This window comes from Gorilla gorilla, chromosome 8 (genome assembly GCF_029281585.2).
Source record: "Gorilla gorilla gorilla isolate KB3781 chromosome 8, NHGRI_mGorGor1-v2.1_pri, whole genome shotgun sequence".
NCBI classification, from domain to species: Eukaryota; Metazoa; Chordata; class Mammalia; order Primates; family Hominidae; genus Gorilla; species Gorilla gorilla.
Window position 1 is genome coordinate 101,109,808 of NC_073232.2, and position 16,897 is coordinate 101,126,704.

The 16,897-nt window shown below is 38.5% G+C and overlaps 1 pseudogene; it reads right to left on the bottom strand.

Annotated features, from left to right (window-relative positions):
- Positions 1-771: 771 nt before the first annotated feature.
- Positions 772-16,143, bottom strand: LOC101123784 (RCC1 and BTB domain-containing protein 2-like; annotated as a pseudogene).
- Positions 16,144-16,897: the final 754 nt, after the last annotated feature.

The following is a 16,897-nucleotide window of genomic DNA, read 5'->3' on the forward strand; positions in this document are numbered from 1 at the left end:
TCTTTTTCACTTACAGAGGCAAGTCCCTCAACACAGAGCAAAGTAAAGGACCTTATGTCATTATGTGAGGTACATCAACACAGGGATTTCATTCAAAAATAATACTTCATACTCAATAATCCCATGTGAGAAATTAATGACTCAGAGTAAATAGAAAATCAAAATTAGCCCTTGGATCTTGGGCAATTTAATAGCCAAGGCCTTTTGGCGAATTGTAATTAGTGCTCTAAATTAGCCACTATTTCTCAGAATCATGTACCAGAAGAATAAGAACTTCAGTAATTACAGAGTATTTTAGATTTATTTTGTGCAAGTACTTCATCGAGTACTCCACAACTAAAGCTATTATCCGGGCGTACTGAAGATTTATAATAAATTGAGTGCCTATTATGTGCAAGGCACCATGCTGGGTACTGACAATGTGGTAGGAACAGCACTCCTTATCAGGCTGTCTATGTGGTATCGCTGAATAACGGAATGTTTGGGCCAGAATAGCATATACTGAGACCAGGGTACAAAAGGTACCAACTTAAGTGACTCAAAAGAGGAAATGGTAAAGAAGGTATTTCATTTTTTTTCCTTGGCCTTAGTCACATCTGATCAGAGTATTCAATGCTTTCTACATAAACTCTGGATTTAGGAAGATGAAAATTACTCGCCACCATCCTTCTTTTGACAGACGCAAGTACTCAGCCAAATGTGACTCTTCAAACATAGTATCAATTCAAGAGAAATGATTATTTCTGGCTTTTGCAGGAGAAACAGAAAGGTTCAGAAACTCCTTTTCTGAAGACGGGATCCATTTTTAAAGGCTTTAACTCTGCTTTCTTTTCTGATAAAGTTCTTCAGGAGATCATAGTTCATTTATGCAAAGTCTGAAATTTGTTACTATAGTCAGATGGTTTATGCAAAACCTGAAGCAGAATTCTTCCAAATCCCAGGCGTCATACTTCACAACAGCCGAGAGCAGAGGGACTGCACTCTGCTCATGGATGCCTTGCTTGATTGCTGGCAGAGCTTTTTTCAAATGATTTTCTTTATAAAATGTAGCCAAATCTTGCAATCCTACTGCCTCCTGAGGAGAAAGACTGATGCTGTTTGTGTGCAGGTATTCCAGGAAGGCCCAGTAAACAGAGTATGAAAATTCACTCATTTCTACAATAACATCCTCATTACCTTCCAGCAATGAATGAACATGCTCACATACATCAAATTTTGAGGACTTTATGTGCATAAATGTACTTTCCACTGACCACAAATTTCAAGACTGCAGTGTCCAGGTTGTCAAATTCCCTCTTCAGTAACTCGGCCACTGCGAGGGTGGTCATCAGGTTCCACAGAGAGGAGGCGCCATGGATGGCAGGAGCAGCAAAGCAGGTAAATGTGTCATCAGTACAGACATGGGTGAGGTGAGGGAAGATCATCAACTGGCCCTGGCCCCATATGTACACACGCCCACCCCGTGTCTTGGCAGCAGATGTGTGGGAAGAGTGACAGACTGCAATCTCTATAATCCTGTCCTTTTCCACAATGACAAAGGTAGGATAGGAATGGTTACTTTTATTGCCAGTGCCCAACTGCCCATAATTGGCACCCCAAGCATATACTTGGCCTTCATCTGTTAATACTAATGTATGTCTGTAGGCGCAAGTAGCCTCCCCAGTGTCTACTGCCACCATGGAGCACACCTGCCCACATGCTGTGTTCACAGCCTCTTTATTCCGTAAGCAGCCAGTGACTCCCTGAGCGATTGGCTGATTAACTGTTGATCCATATCTTACATGCCTAGAGTTACTATAACCCCAGGCAAATACCTGTCCATCAGATATTAGCGCCAAAGAATGGTGAGACCCGTAGGCAACTTCAATGACTTGTTTGACAAATTCGTAGAGAAACCATGATTAGTTGTCCCAGATCCCAGCTGGCTATACACATTATGGCCCCCAAGTAAAGACTTCTTCTTCTATTGCAAGGACAATGTGTATACTACTCCCACAGCTAAGGCTGGCTATCTTTTTGCCACTTAAAGAATCCAGTCTCCGAGGTTTGATGGTGCTCTGGGTGTTACCTATCCTCAAACAGCCACAGCAGTTTGTGCCAGGATATTATTGTAGGATATAAAACTTCATGACCAGCACTGCCAAAGACAAAGGCCTGATGAATTAACTGCAGTTCTCCCACTTTCCCACATCTAACTTATTCAAAGATGACCGAGTAGCTTGTATTGGCTTTTGGGGATTTCCTACCATTATAACATTTTATATGTAATAAAGTAATTTTATTGCTGATTCTGTGAATCCATTCATTTATTTTATGAAACCTTGCCACTTTCTTCCTAAGGAAGATGAAGTTCTTCCATATGGACTCAGTCTTGGGCAGTTCCTTGGTCAACTTTTCTCTGGGATTGGAAAGTTCCAAATCACTGTGAAGAGCAGACTTCTCAATTCTCAGCTCCACTGAAGAATATATGATCTGCTAAGCTGATGGTTACAAATTTCTGGAGCCCAGTATTCAGTCATCTTTAATCCTGTCCCTTTTAGTTCCTTTGTAAAGTTGTCTTCTAGAGCAAAGTTAATGTGACTCAGTACAGCCTGAGCCATGTCCACTCTGGATCACTGCTACTGCTTGGATGATTTTAACTTTAATATGAATGAGTCTAGCTATATACTGTTCTGTCCAATACAGTAGCCACTAGCCACATGTGGCTATATTAATTTAAATTCTAATTAATTCAAATCAAATAAAATAAATTTAGTCCTCAGTCTTAGTCACATTTTATGTGCTTGATACCACATGTAACTAGTGGTTACTGCACACATATGAAGTATTTCCATCAGCGCTGTCTGTTGGACAGCTCTGGATAAAGCCCTAGGAAAAAGCTGCTGAGCGAGACTGGATAAGTTCTAGCTGAAGCCGGACATATTGACACAGAGCTCGATTAGTTCAATTAGTTCAATTAGTTCCAGACTGGGAGAATCACTTCAGACCAAAGCTGCTGAAATCAGTTTATTGCAGGGCAAGCTTATCAACATTGCATCCAGACAGCACTTGAAGAAAACGTCTGCTACTTACAGGCTATATGATCTCAGGCAAGTTAAACTCAGTTTGCACTTCTGAAAAATGGAAGTAAGAAAACCAGCCTCATTGCTTTAGCAGTTTTAGCATTAATCGTATAGTAGCATGTATGGAGTCCCAAGCGTAGTGTCTGCCAAGTAGTTGGTACTCAGGAAAACTTCCTAATACTGAAAATACCATCAGGAAAAAAACCTAAAGTGTTGGTGATAATGAGGCCCCCACCCTAAATGCTTCTTGAGAAAATTCTTGGCAAAGTTTCTGAAGAAAAACTGTCTTCACCATGAAGAGTTTCCTGATCCTCCCTATTCTCACTCTATTCCATCCCCTGCTTCCAACTAAAAGGATCACCTCTCTGTCTAAACTCCACAGCACTGTATTGTTCCTTTTCCTATGAACCCATCCCTTTTCTACCTTTAACTGCCCTGACTTGTAGTCCTCTACCAGAAAGGGGCTCACACCTGTAATGCAGGGACTTGTCTTTTCCTCTTAGCAAATCTTGGAAGGAGATTTGCATATAGCCAATGACCAATACATAATGTTCCAGAGATCTGCCATTGTCAATTTTCATTCTTCATGAATAAAAGGGATAGTACTCTCCCTGTCTTGCTGGCTCACCCTCTACCCCTGTAAAGAATCAACTGTCAAAAGAAGCAGAAAGAAAATAGTATCACATTCCTCAAGAGAGGCCTCATGCAGAGCTAAGGGAGGGAGCATAGTCATCCCCAAACAACATGACTCTTCCCTAATCTTAATAGGGCAGTATTCTCCTACGGCAATATTTCCCAAACGCTAGTCATTCACATTCTTCATTCAAATATTTGCAAAATCTGCATGATACCAATAATATTGTTTGCTTAAAAGTCTCAAAATTGATTCACTATTTCACTTTTTAAAAGAAATTTTATGCAGCTATAGTGTAAATGAGAAAAAAATAAAATATCATTTGCCAAAACTTGAAGGTAACCATAACATAATAAAAAGTAGATGACTGATAATAAAGTAGATAGATGCCATGCCTAGCCAGTGCACCTGAGTTTAATATCTGCCTTCTTTTTGTTAAATGCATGCTCTTCGTTTGAAAGGGAGATTAGCAAGTGCTAGAAACAATGCCATAAGCAAAAGCTAGACTTCCTCCTTGATGTGCTCAGAAGACTGAAGGAAACTTGATAGGGAGACTGTAATAAGATAGGATGAATAATGGCCCCCAATGATATCCATATTCTAATCTCAGGAGTCTGTGAATATGTTACCTTATATGGCAAAAGGAACTTTGCATATGTGATTAAGTTGGGATCTTGAAGTAAGGAGATCATGCTGGGTCATCTGGTTAGACCCAGTGTAATCACAAGGGCCCTTATAGGAGAGAGGCAAGTAGGCCAAAGTTAGAAAAAGGAGATGCTACAATGGACCCAAGGTTGGAGTGATGTGCTAGGGGCCAAGGAATGGAGGCAGTCTCTAGTAGCTAGAAGTAAAAAAGGCAAGGAAGTGGGTTCTTCTCTGGTCTGCAGAGGAATATAGCCCTACCAACACCTTGATCTTAGAATTATGACCTCCAGAAGGTAAGAGAATAAATTTATGTGCTTTTTAAGCCACTGAGTTTGTGGAAATTTGTTACGGCAGCAAGAAGAAACTAATAACAGAGACGGATTGGCATACTATATTATTCAAGGTCACATAATACCATGTTCATCTATCAGCTAAAACCTTCCACAGCCCCAGTGATGTACACCTACACATCGGGACACTGCCTAATGAATTCCCAATAGGCAGACAGGGAAAATGGTATCCATAAATTAAAGCAGCTACAGAAGAATTTAGGCCTGAGGCAGCGAAGCTGGTTGCTAAGGTGATGGCTGATTATAGGGAAAGCTCTGCATGGTCAATGTCCTGTTTCCTCCACTACTTTGGCTTTCCTTTATAATATAGCATCTGACCTGAGGAAAAGCCATTCCAGAATCAGCCCTCCTTCAACAAATGGACTCTGCATTTAGGTAGGTCACGCCCGTGGCTCTTTCCACTCCTAAATTGAACTATTGTTCTCTTAGATGAAAATAGACTTGGCAATACTTTCTTAAATTAAATAAAAACTTACTGTATTTTGTCTAATTATAAAAATAAGATGTGTTTATTATAGCCATTTTAGAAAATAGAAACTAACAAAAATTATTATTTCCTTTTCACCCAGAGAAACCTACTTGGTTAATATTTTGATAGATTTCTCTCTGGTCCCATTTCTGTTCATGTCCATTTATAATTGGAAAAGTATTCAATAAGTATTATTTAGCAGCCTTCGTTTTCTCTGTTAAAACATATTATGAACACTTTTGTACTACCTATAATATACCTCTATGATATTTTTGTAATGACTGAATATTTTGTTGTAAACACGAATTATAATTTCTATAACCAGTTCACTCACATGACTATTTATGCTACTTCCAATTTTTCACTATTTTCTTATAAATATTTTGGTTCACCACAGATGGCTCCTAAAAATAAATTTATGAGTTAGGAGTATTTAAATTTTTTACACACATTGCCAAATTTCCCATGAGGGAGTTATACAAATTTATCTATAAATAAGAATAATTTTAAAGGGAATTAATCGCAAATTTGAGTAAATATTAAAGAAGGAAATAAGTGGTAACTTTTTTTGGGGAAAGAAAGAAAACCTTTTATTTTGTATTCATGTGTTAAGCAAGAGAATCTGCTTGCCTGTTTGCCTTCCTCTTGACCTAACAATCTACTGGAGAAAGAGGCGGGACAGAGATGCATGGAAATGGAGTAACTTCTTAAAGGGGAAAAAATAAGTGAGATTTTTTTTTTCCTAGAACAGTTAGATGAAAAACACTGTCAGGGCCAGGCACAGTGGCTCACACCTGTAATCACAGCACTGTGGAAGGCCAAGGCAGGCAGATCGCTCGAGACCAGAAGTTTGAGGCCAGCCTCCTGGGCTCAAGGAGCAACATGGCAAAACCTGTCTCTGCAAAAAACACAAAAATTAGCCAGGAATGGTTTCATGCACCTGCAGTCCTAGCTACTTGGGAGGCTGAAGTGGAAGGATCACATGAATGTGAGAGATTGAGGCTGTAGTGAGCCGTGATCACACCACTGCTCCAGCCTGTGCAACAGAGCAAGACCCTGTCTAAAAAAAATTTTAAAATACAGTAAAATAAAAACAAAAACACTAGTAGTATCAGTGTTTTGGGGTGTCAGATAGGTTTTGTGGATGGACAAACCTCATTATGGCAAAATGTAGAAAGTCTTTTAGGCCTGCCTATTTCAAAATTATCTTGGTACATAGCCAACCAACAATAGATCTGATGATTTAATCAATACAGAGACTCAATCTATATAGCCTTAAAGTACATTTCTGCTTTGGTTGTCTACACAAATTGCTACATAGAGAACATCCAAATTACTCACTTGCTAAGTATTGATGTGGCAAAGCCCATGGCATCCACAGTAGCTGAGTACTAGTTCAGCTGGAGCTAAACCCAGCCCAGTAAAGTGTAATTACTACAGAGCATGGTCTACTGTTGAGATTGCCTGTTGCAGCCTTCTTTTATATTAATATTTTAACTGAAAAATGAGATAGAAGATTTCTAAGTAATCAGCTTCACTTCTAATTTTTTCTATCTCAAGCCTACAAACTGATATTCATCCTAATAATAACAATAAATAGCAACAACATCTTAAGTAGCTTCTGTACGCCAGGTGCCATGCTGTGCAACTCACACCTGTATTTTACTTAGGCTTTACAACAGTGCTGTGAGGAAGATGCTGTTATTATTAGTCGTTTATGAGTGAGCAATCTGAAAATAGAAATATGTCCAAGGTCCCACAGCTGGTGACAGGCAGAGCTGGAATTTGAACCCAGGTCTGCTGAACTCCACCCTTCTCTATTTTTTTTTTTCTGTAGGTGAGAAACTTTATTTTTTCCAGAGGACTGTTTATTGGATTTTTTAAAATTATACTTTAAGTTCTAGGGTACAGGTGCACAATGTGCAGGTTTGTTACATATGTATACATGTGCCATGTTGGTAGCAAACTATCGCAAGGACAAAAAACCAAACACTGCATGTTCTCACTCACAGGTGGGAATTGAACAATGAGAACACTCAGACACAGGAAGGGGAACTCTACTGTATCTTGTAAGTGAGACTCCCTGCTAGGTGACCCTGTGGCTTTAAGGCTTCGTCTGGGATTCCCAGGCCCCAAACCAAGTCTGCACATCTTTGTGCCTGGCCCTCTAGTGGCCCTGGGAAAAACGTTTTAAAGAAATCCAATGACAGCTGGAGTCTTTTCTGATCCCTGATTGTCCCATCTTTCATTAGGTATATTACAGGTTTGAAGGGGTGGGAGAGGGGGAAACAATTTTCTTCTGTATCTTTAAGGGCATTGTTTTTTTTGAATTGTCTATGAAGTTTCTGGATTTTTTTGTTGTGTGTTTTGATTTATTTTGTTTGGTATGTATTAATGTGATTAAGAATAGGCTCCATTTCCTCTGTTGGAAAGATATGCCAGACATCACAGACAATCAAATAAACACTCTAGGTCAGGAACCTTTGGGGGAAAGCTTTTGGGAATGATATATGTCAACATTAGCGAAAGTTCAAGGTAGGCAACATGCTGATATGTTCTGGAAATGGAGCTGAGACTCCCAAGGCCTCAATCCAAAAGCCAGAATGCGTAAGGAGAGGCAATCTCTGAATACAGAGACACTTACCATTTACTTCTTTTAAAGGGCTGGGATGTCTCCTGAATGCTATGAGATTCTTGAAAGGGCCTCTTCTTACCCTACTTGCTCTCTCTCATCTCTTCATTTCCTTCTGCCCCTTGCTTGCCTTAGCCTCCATCATGCTGAAGCTGATCTTAAACATTTGGGCAAGTTGTTTCCCTTTTCTTGGCCTGAGTTTACTCATCTGATCTGCCAGGGGTTTGTCAGCCTCAACACCACATAGTCCTGTGATGTGATAACTTTAAAAATCAGAGCAGGACAAAAGCAGAGTTGCACAACCTTGCCCTTCTGCCCCACACCAGCCAGGGAAACTGCAATGCCTGCCACTTCAGTGTCTGGGTGATTCTCCCATCATATAGTTCCCCTCTTCCTCCATAAAGGTTTGTGGTGCTTTGTGCTGCTTGCTGGCTGATCCTAAACCCTAAATTTGGAAGCCGCACAAGCCTGACTCCCCTCTAAGTGTTCCAGGACTAAAATAATTCCCAGCCATTTCTCTACTTCCTACTTCAAATTCGCAAAGGCTGAAAATTCAAGTAGATATTTTCTAATTTTTTAAAAGGATCTAGATATAATGCCAGAGGAGAGAAGGATTATAGAAACCAACTTATCCAGGGACATATTTAGAAGCAAATCTTTTCAAACAAAAAATGTTGCAGAGGCTTCAACACATATAAAGTAAATGAGTAGCAGTAGTATACATTTATCATATAAAATTCAAATTTATGACCTTCACATATCATGAAGTACAGTGATAAGTGTGACACTACTTCAGTGATCCCCAAAATTAGAAATGGTATTACAAATAACAGAACTTTGGTTATATCTGCCTAGACTTACACAGTAGTGCTTTGTTTTATTTGGCTATATGATATGATAGAATCTGCACAGATAAGTAGTTGAAATCATAGCTGTTTTTAAACAAACATTTTGAACAACTTCAATTATCTTGTATAAGATAGAAAAGGAAGTTTTACTTGAAAGTTCTAGCAAGTTAGTGAATATGTGGCCACTGATGTTTTGCAATTTGATAATATAATATACAATTTTTGGGATTAAAAGTGAAGCAAAATGCATCTATGTGCAGCATTAGGTGATTCACAGCATTTTCCAATTGGAATTCTGCAGACCAAATCCATGTGATCCTACTCTCTAGGCTTTGCTATATTTGTTAAATGCAAGCTGGTTTTACGATGCTTAATTAATATTTAAATCCACTTTGAGATCAAAGAAAACTGAACCAACATAAACTATCATTAGCTGTCACAGAAACAAGTAACTGGCATGGTTGTGTCTTCAATCCCTGTAGTTTCTCCTTACACATTTTAAAACCTCAAAGAGGTCATGGTTAGTATGAGTCACCATTTTACCACATTTTTGATGCGGTGAATATAGGAAAATCTTTAACCCTAAAAAAACTAGTCTTCTTTCACTTTCTTATTTTTATTTTTAATTTCTTCACTATCCTACTGCAGACATGAATCTTTCAGTTTCTGAGACCAAATTCCTCTCTGGAGAAAGAAGCCAAGCTGGGAGAATTTGTAGTACAGGGATTAGAGCTTCTCTTCCTGCAGGTAGCATGCCTGTGAGTGTGGCATAGCACTGGCTCCCAAACTCAGCTCACCCTCAGAATCATTTGGTTCACCTCATGAAAATACAAAGTCCTAGGCCCCAAACCCGGAATCTTTGCTTCCGTGGGTCTGGAGTAGGACCTGAAATCATTACCATTAATTTGGTGCTTCTGATGATTCTGTGTCTGATTTTTTTTTTAATATAAAAGGTAAAGTCATGGTTGAAAATTTGTTTCCACTTGGCATGACTAAAACCGGTGCTTTGAAAAGAACACACAATTATGATATGCAGTTGCTATCCAGAGGATTCAATGTCTGTTCTAGAGTTGGTGAGAATGAAAAATTTCAGTGTCATGAAGAACAGGGAGCATCTCATAGAAATGAAGTAACATTGCTCCTGAGACAATGAGAAAAGCTCACATCTTTTTCTCACCTGGAAAATGGACATCTACTAACTCACAATGGCAAGCTTATATGCAAACAACTTTTGGAAGATTTATCAACAGATACTAAAGGCTAATAATTTTAAATACCTTAAAAAACATGTTTGAATACCTTTATTAAGTAAATTTTTTTATGACCAGTATTTATATACTGCTATGATTCCAAGATTTCTCAACCTCAGCACGATTGACATTTTAGGACAGTTAATTTCTTGTGGGGGGCCTATCTTGTGCATTTTAGGATGTTTAGCAACATCCTTGGCTTCTACCACTAGATGCCAGCAGCACTCTCCTAGTAATTACAACCAGACGTTTCTCTAGACATTGCCAAATATTCCTTGGCAGGGCAGACTTCTCCCAGTTGTAAAGCATCCCTCTAGAAAAATCACATAATCTCTCTGGGGCTTCAGATTTCTGTAATGTAAGATCAGGTAGTAAAGTAGCATTCATAGCAGCAGAATCAGAAAAGACGAATACAGGTAAAATTAAATAACTGGTTAGAAAAAGAATAATTCAGACTTAATGCCAACCCATACAGAAAAATAAATCTCAAATGGTCTCGAATTTCAAATGAAAAAAGAAGTTAAAATATTGAGAAAATATAAAGAATATATTTTACAGCCTTAGGGTAAAGAAGACTTGCCTAAGAAAAAGAGAAAACGTGGAAGCTAAAATTGAAAACCCCAAAAGACTTAACTCTATAACATTTTACCGCTTCTCTTTGATGAAATAATAACTAAAGAAAGGCAAAACATGTAAACTTTTAAAAAATGGAAAAAGAAAAAAATATCTGTAACATTTATAACTGAAGATCAATATTCACGATAAAGAAAAAGCCCAAGCAAATCATTAAAAAAAATAAAAATAAATGGAAAACAGGTTAACAATTTGAAAAAGCAATTCCTAACTAAAAATTAAATAGCCAAAATACATAAAAAAATTTCAGTCTCATTGTAACTCAGAAAAATACTAACTAAAACTACAATGAGATATCATTTTGATCCTATCATATTGGCAAAGTTAAAAATACTTGTGAAAATTAAAAAGAATTGATGAAAGAAAGCAGGAGAAACAGCCATGTTCATGCCCTATTATGTTACATTGGTTCAATCTTTTAAGGGTCAATTTTGCAGTAGCTGTCAAAATGTAGACTGTGCATGACCTTTCACCTAGTGTTCTACCTCTATACATCTAGTCTATAAAAAAAAACAGTTTCATACAAGGATTACTTGCTACAGTATTGCTTTTAATAGCTAAACATTGCAAGCCAACTAAGGGCTATGATTGACACATCATCATGTAGTGATACATTCATATAAGGTAGCTTTATGCAGTAGTTAAATAAGCCATATTTAAAATATTGAAAGGAAAATGATTTTGGATGACAATATTTCAGAACTGTATATAAATATGTAAATATAGACATATTTTAATAATCTATTTATATAGTTATATATGTTTATCTGTCTGTATATAAATTTTTGTGTATATCTATGCACATAACAATCTCTTGAAGCATTCACATCAAACTGTTAACAGAAATTAATTTCAGGGAGAAAAGTATTTTGTCCATATTATTGTATGTATTTTACAGTGTTTGAAGTTTTACCACAAACATGTATTTTATAATTTTTAATTATATAATTTTAAAATAAATAAATGAGGATATTGAATTAAATGATTTCTGAAATCTATGACTTCAGCCCTAACAGACTGTGATTTAATTAATTCTGGTTTAGAAATAACATGGAAAATTTAGGCTGGGCACAGTGGCTCACACCTATAATCCCAACACTTTGGGAGGCTAGCGCAGGAGGATTGCTTGAGCTCAGGAGTTTGAGGCCAGCCTGGGCAACATGGTAAAACTGTTTTTACAGAAAATACAAAAATTAGCTGGGCATGGTGGCGTGTGCCTGTGGTCCCAGATACTTAGGTGGCTGAGGTGGGAGGATTGCTCGAGCCCAGGAGGTTGAGGCTGCAGTGAACCATGATGGTGCCATTGCACTCCAGATTGGATGACACAATGAAACTGTCTCTTAAAAATAAAAAAAGAAAGAAAGAAAAAAAAAAAGAAAGAAAATTTAAGCTACCATAACTGTGTTCATACCACAAATTCCTTTAAGAAGGAAAAGAAAAGGGGAAAGGCATTACAATTCTTTAAGCCCCTGCTATATGCTTGTTCCATGTGGCGTAGATTTATGCATTGATCCTCACAGCACCTTATTTTCAAGTTAGATTAACTGAGGCTCGGAGAGGTTAAGTGGCCTGACCAAGATCATTGGCTCAGAAAGGGAAGGAGCCAGGATTCACACTTGAATCAGTCTGTGGGAAATATTATTGCTGCTCTACGGCAGATGTTTTGTAGTTTCATGAGTTGATGGAGAAACTCTGGTTTATCTTATAAACTTCAAGGCAGACAGCAAGAGGCCATGGTGGAGAAGCAACTGTCCAGTAGCATAACCATTACAACCTGCAGGAAGTAAAATTGCTGAGATGTGCTGGATGCTTATTCTGCACCGGGTCCTGCATTCATACCACACTTAACTCTCACAGCAACCTTAAGAGGGAGGTACCATATTGTTACCATTTTGCAAATGAGGATGCAGGCTCAGCAAAGGTAGAAAAGTTGCCCAAAGTCACATATATAGAAAGTAGTGGAGCTATTGGTCTGACTCCTCATCCTATGTTAATTACTGGATACATAGACTAGGGTAGAAATTATTGGCTACTAGCTGGACTTTGAAAAAAGAACCTTAAAACTGTAAGATGGTAGGTCTTTAAGCAATTCGTAGGCTAATGCCCAGAGTCAGAGATAAGGTTGTTTGCTTACTTTGATATGGAATGGTGTGTAATATTTCAACACTGGAGTATAGTATATGAAGAACAATTACATGTTGATTGATGTAGCTAAGATACCAATTAGAGTCTAAGAGCACATGCAGGCATGTCTGACAAACTGGGAGGGCAAGTAATCCAAACACTCTGAAGACCATTTGCCTGAAGACCTCGGGGTATCTTTTGAGATAACTCATGTTAAGAGAAGGAGTGGAACATAAGCTTGACTCAGTACAACAGTTCTGGTCATTATTATAGACTGGTTCTCACAAAAGCATTGACTCTGACTTTCAGATTGCTTCCATAGCACAGCCCCACACTAAACGGTGTAGTTTTCAAAACCTGAAAGAATAGTTTTAATAAAACTCAGTAACTCAGTCCAACACTGGGGTAGAACAGCACTATCTTGAAAGCCCTCTAACCTGTAACTCAAACAGAAAACATTCTGCCGCCAGTTTCTTTGCTAAAACATAGCAAGAGTCCAGTTTCCAACAAGTTCCTCATCTCCATCTGAGACCACCTCAGCCTGGATTTCATTGTCCGTATCACTATTAGCCTTTTGGTCAAAGCCATTCAACAAGTCTCCAGGAAGTTCCAAAATTTCCCACATTTTCCTGTCTTCTGAGCCCTCCAAACTATTCCAACCGCTGCCTGTTACCCGGTTCCAAAGTTGCTTCCACATTTTCAGGTATCTTTTCAGCAGCGCCCCACTCTACTGGTGCCAATTTACTGTATTAGTCCATTTTCACGCTGCTGATAAACACATACCCAAGAATGGGCAATTTACAAAAGAAAGAGGTTTACTGGACTTAGAGCTCCCCGTGGCTTGGGAGGCCTGAAAGCCTGTCTCGAATGGTGGCAGACAAGAGAAAAGAGCTTACGTACGGAAACTTCCGTTTTTAAAATCATCAGATCTCATGGGACTTATTCACTATCACGAGAACAGCAGAGGAAAGACCTGCTCCCATGATTCAATTACCTCCCACCAGGTTCGTCCAATGACACGTGGGAATTGTGGGAGCTACAATGCAAGATGAGATTTGGGTGAGGACACAGCCAAACCATATCAAAGCCCAACGGCTCTGCAGAAGAAATGCAAGAGGACCATGCGTCCCTTGAAAAATTATGAAATTTAGCATGGATATGCAAATGTACATATTTCTGAGGAGACAGTCTTGTTTTTGTCAGCATCTCAAAACATTACGTAACTTAAAAATGTTTAGAAACAGTTGTTGGAATTTTGATTTGTATGTATTCTAAAGCCAAATAAATGTGAGGAAAAGTATATTTCAGTGCATACATATTACCGGGGATACTCACAAACTGTGGGCATAAATTGGGTCACATTAATAGTACATTCTGATTCTTGAATCCTCACTTGAACCAGGATTTGTAGAAGCTCTAATTTTTTTTTTTTTACTATTTCATTAATTTTTGAGAGGAATAATTTCTCATGTCCAAACAGAGTTAATCCTTGATAGTTTGACCTCATATCCAAAAGACGAAGGAAAATGTTATGGTTTTACACCTCATGGTTCAAATGAAATGTAAAAGGGACTTACTTACTAAGCCAATTTGAGGTGCGCTTTACTGGGTACCGTGTATAAAGGGTGGAAGTTTCTGAGGATGATTTTGACATGTACTCTTTTCTCCCACCTCTTTCCTTCAGGTTAGGGAATGTTTTTGTTTTTACAGTTTCAAGCCTTTTTTTTTTTTCCTTATTCTTGTGTTATTGTTTTTATTTTGTACCATTTTATTGGTTTGGTTAATTTTTTAGCTGTTTTGGTTTTTACAGTTTTTACACATGGTATATGAATGTGTGGGGCCACAGGTTCATTTTCATTCACTTTTTTATTAGAAAGCTTTTTCTTAATGTTTATTCTACTTGACCTGTTGCTTTTCTGTATTTTAATATTAATTTATAGATACTGTACATTAAGGGAGATCAATTTTCTTCATTTTAAGAAATCCAGATGCTTCAGATCCTACTTCTTTATGTACTCAGATGACAAAAATCCATTTTCTAAGGTCACAGAGTTCCTGAATAGAAGCCTCTAAAGAGAAATCTCTCAAGATCAGCACCTTGAAGTGGGCAGACACACTGGCAAACTTGGACTCCCATCTCTCTCTCTCTTTTTTTTTTTTTTTTTCTGAGATAGAGTTTCACTCTTGTTGCCCAGGCTGGAGTGTAGTGGCAGGATCTCGGCTCATTGCAACCTCTGCCTTCTGGTTTCAAGCGATTCTCCTGCCTCAGCCTTCCAAATAGCTGGGATTACAGGCGACCTCCACCACTCCCGGCTAATTTTTGTATTTTTAGTAGAGACAGGGTTTCACCATGTTGGCCAGGCTGGTCTCAAACTCCTGATCTCATGATCCACCTGCCTCGGCCTCCCAAAGTGCTGGGATTACAGGTGTGAGCCACGACGCCCGGCCCCCTCCCATCTCTTTTATCATGTTTCTGATGCTCTCCATAGGCTGGGGATTGCTAAGGTGGTAAGGGCGTTGTAAAATTCTGCAGTGGGGAAGAACTGCACTTATTTAATATTTGCTCAAAATGTCGCTCTTTGAGCTGACTTGGGAAGTGACTTTGCCTGCTTCCAAAATGACAGTTATGACCTTATAAAGTTCCCCAGGAATTTGAGAGCCAAATTTAATTATATTTTCTCTGCAATATACTCAGTACCCAAGGCTGCAGCTGCAGAAAGCTAAAAAATAAAAGGAATAAAATAAAAAGGAATGGGTGGGGGATTGAACCAATCAGTTTATTGCCATAAACTCTCTCCTAAAAAAGTCTCTACAGTATTCACAAGCATATTAATCTAATGCAGGAGTTGATCTTACCTGAACATATTACAGCAAAGTAATAGTAGATTGAGTAGATGGTATCTGTCAAACTCATAATGACATCATTGGGAATTATTCTGAATTTTAAATCCAGAATATAACTTTTTAAAAAGACAGTTCACAGAGATTGATGTAATTGCTTTCTGTTAGTAGGTTAGGCTTCATCTTTGATGGAGAAGAGGATATCGAAGTGTTATATATTTTCCCATGTAGTCATAATGCTAAACAGCGAATTAAAATATCTGAATCTCAGTTCTGGCCTTGCCACAGTCTAGCTAGGCAATGTGGGGCAAGTCACTTAATGTGTCTTCACATTTCTGAAAATGAAAGCTGAATGAGATCTTTTTTTCTGGCTATATAACATTTACAAATCCTAAAATGTCAGTGATGGGAGCCCATATTCTTTTCTGAAATCTCATCTTGCCTACCTTGAGGGAGAACTCATGGGGTGCTGAAGACACAGGGCTCTGCAGAGTGTTGGGTAAGTGTTTTCTCTGCTCTTCTAATTAGGTCAAATGGCTCCTCTAGCTGGCATCAGATTAACTGTGTTAGTGACGTTCACACTGGTCCAGATAAGGATGCAGACTTACCTCTTCACACCCATGCAACCAGCCCAAAGTGGAGGAGGCTGAGTCATGTGGGAAGATATGTTCTGACAGACTTATCTTTCTGGTTTCAGCATCTGGCTCCTTCACCCACCACATTCCAAAAGTCTGCATATTGGTGTGGCTGCTGTTAGCTCAGCCCTGAAGAATTGATGTAATAGAGAAATATTTCACTTTAAGTAATATTTTTTTTTAACTTTTAACACATTCTTTACTTAAAACGACAAATAAATCAACTCTCCTGACCTGCTCAATCATTAGTATGCTAAGGGATTGTTCACATTTGCCCAGTTCACAGTCAGTTGAACTGGGACATTTAGTTCATGAAAATAACTAGGCTGCAACCCATTATTTTAAACAATAGCTTTGTAGATTCTGGATATTATCCCTCAAACAACCCCATCAAAAAGTGGGCGAAGGATATGAACAGACACTTCTCAAAAGAAGACACTTACGCAGCCAACAGACACATGAAAAAATGCCCATCATCACTGGCCATCAGAGAAATGCAAATCAAAACCACAATGAGATATCATCTCACACCAGTTAGAATGGCAATCATAAAAAAGTCAGGAAACAACAGGTGCTGGAGAGGATATGGAGAAATGGAACACTTACACTGTTGGTGGGACTGTAAACTAGTTCAACCATTGTGGAAGACAGTGTGGCGATTCCTCAGGGATCTAGAACTAGAAATACCATTTGACCCAGCCATCCCATTACTGGGTATATACCCAAAGGAATATAAATCATGCTGCTATAAAGACACATGCACACGTGTGTTTA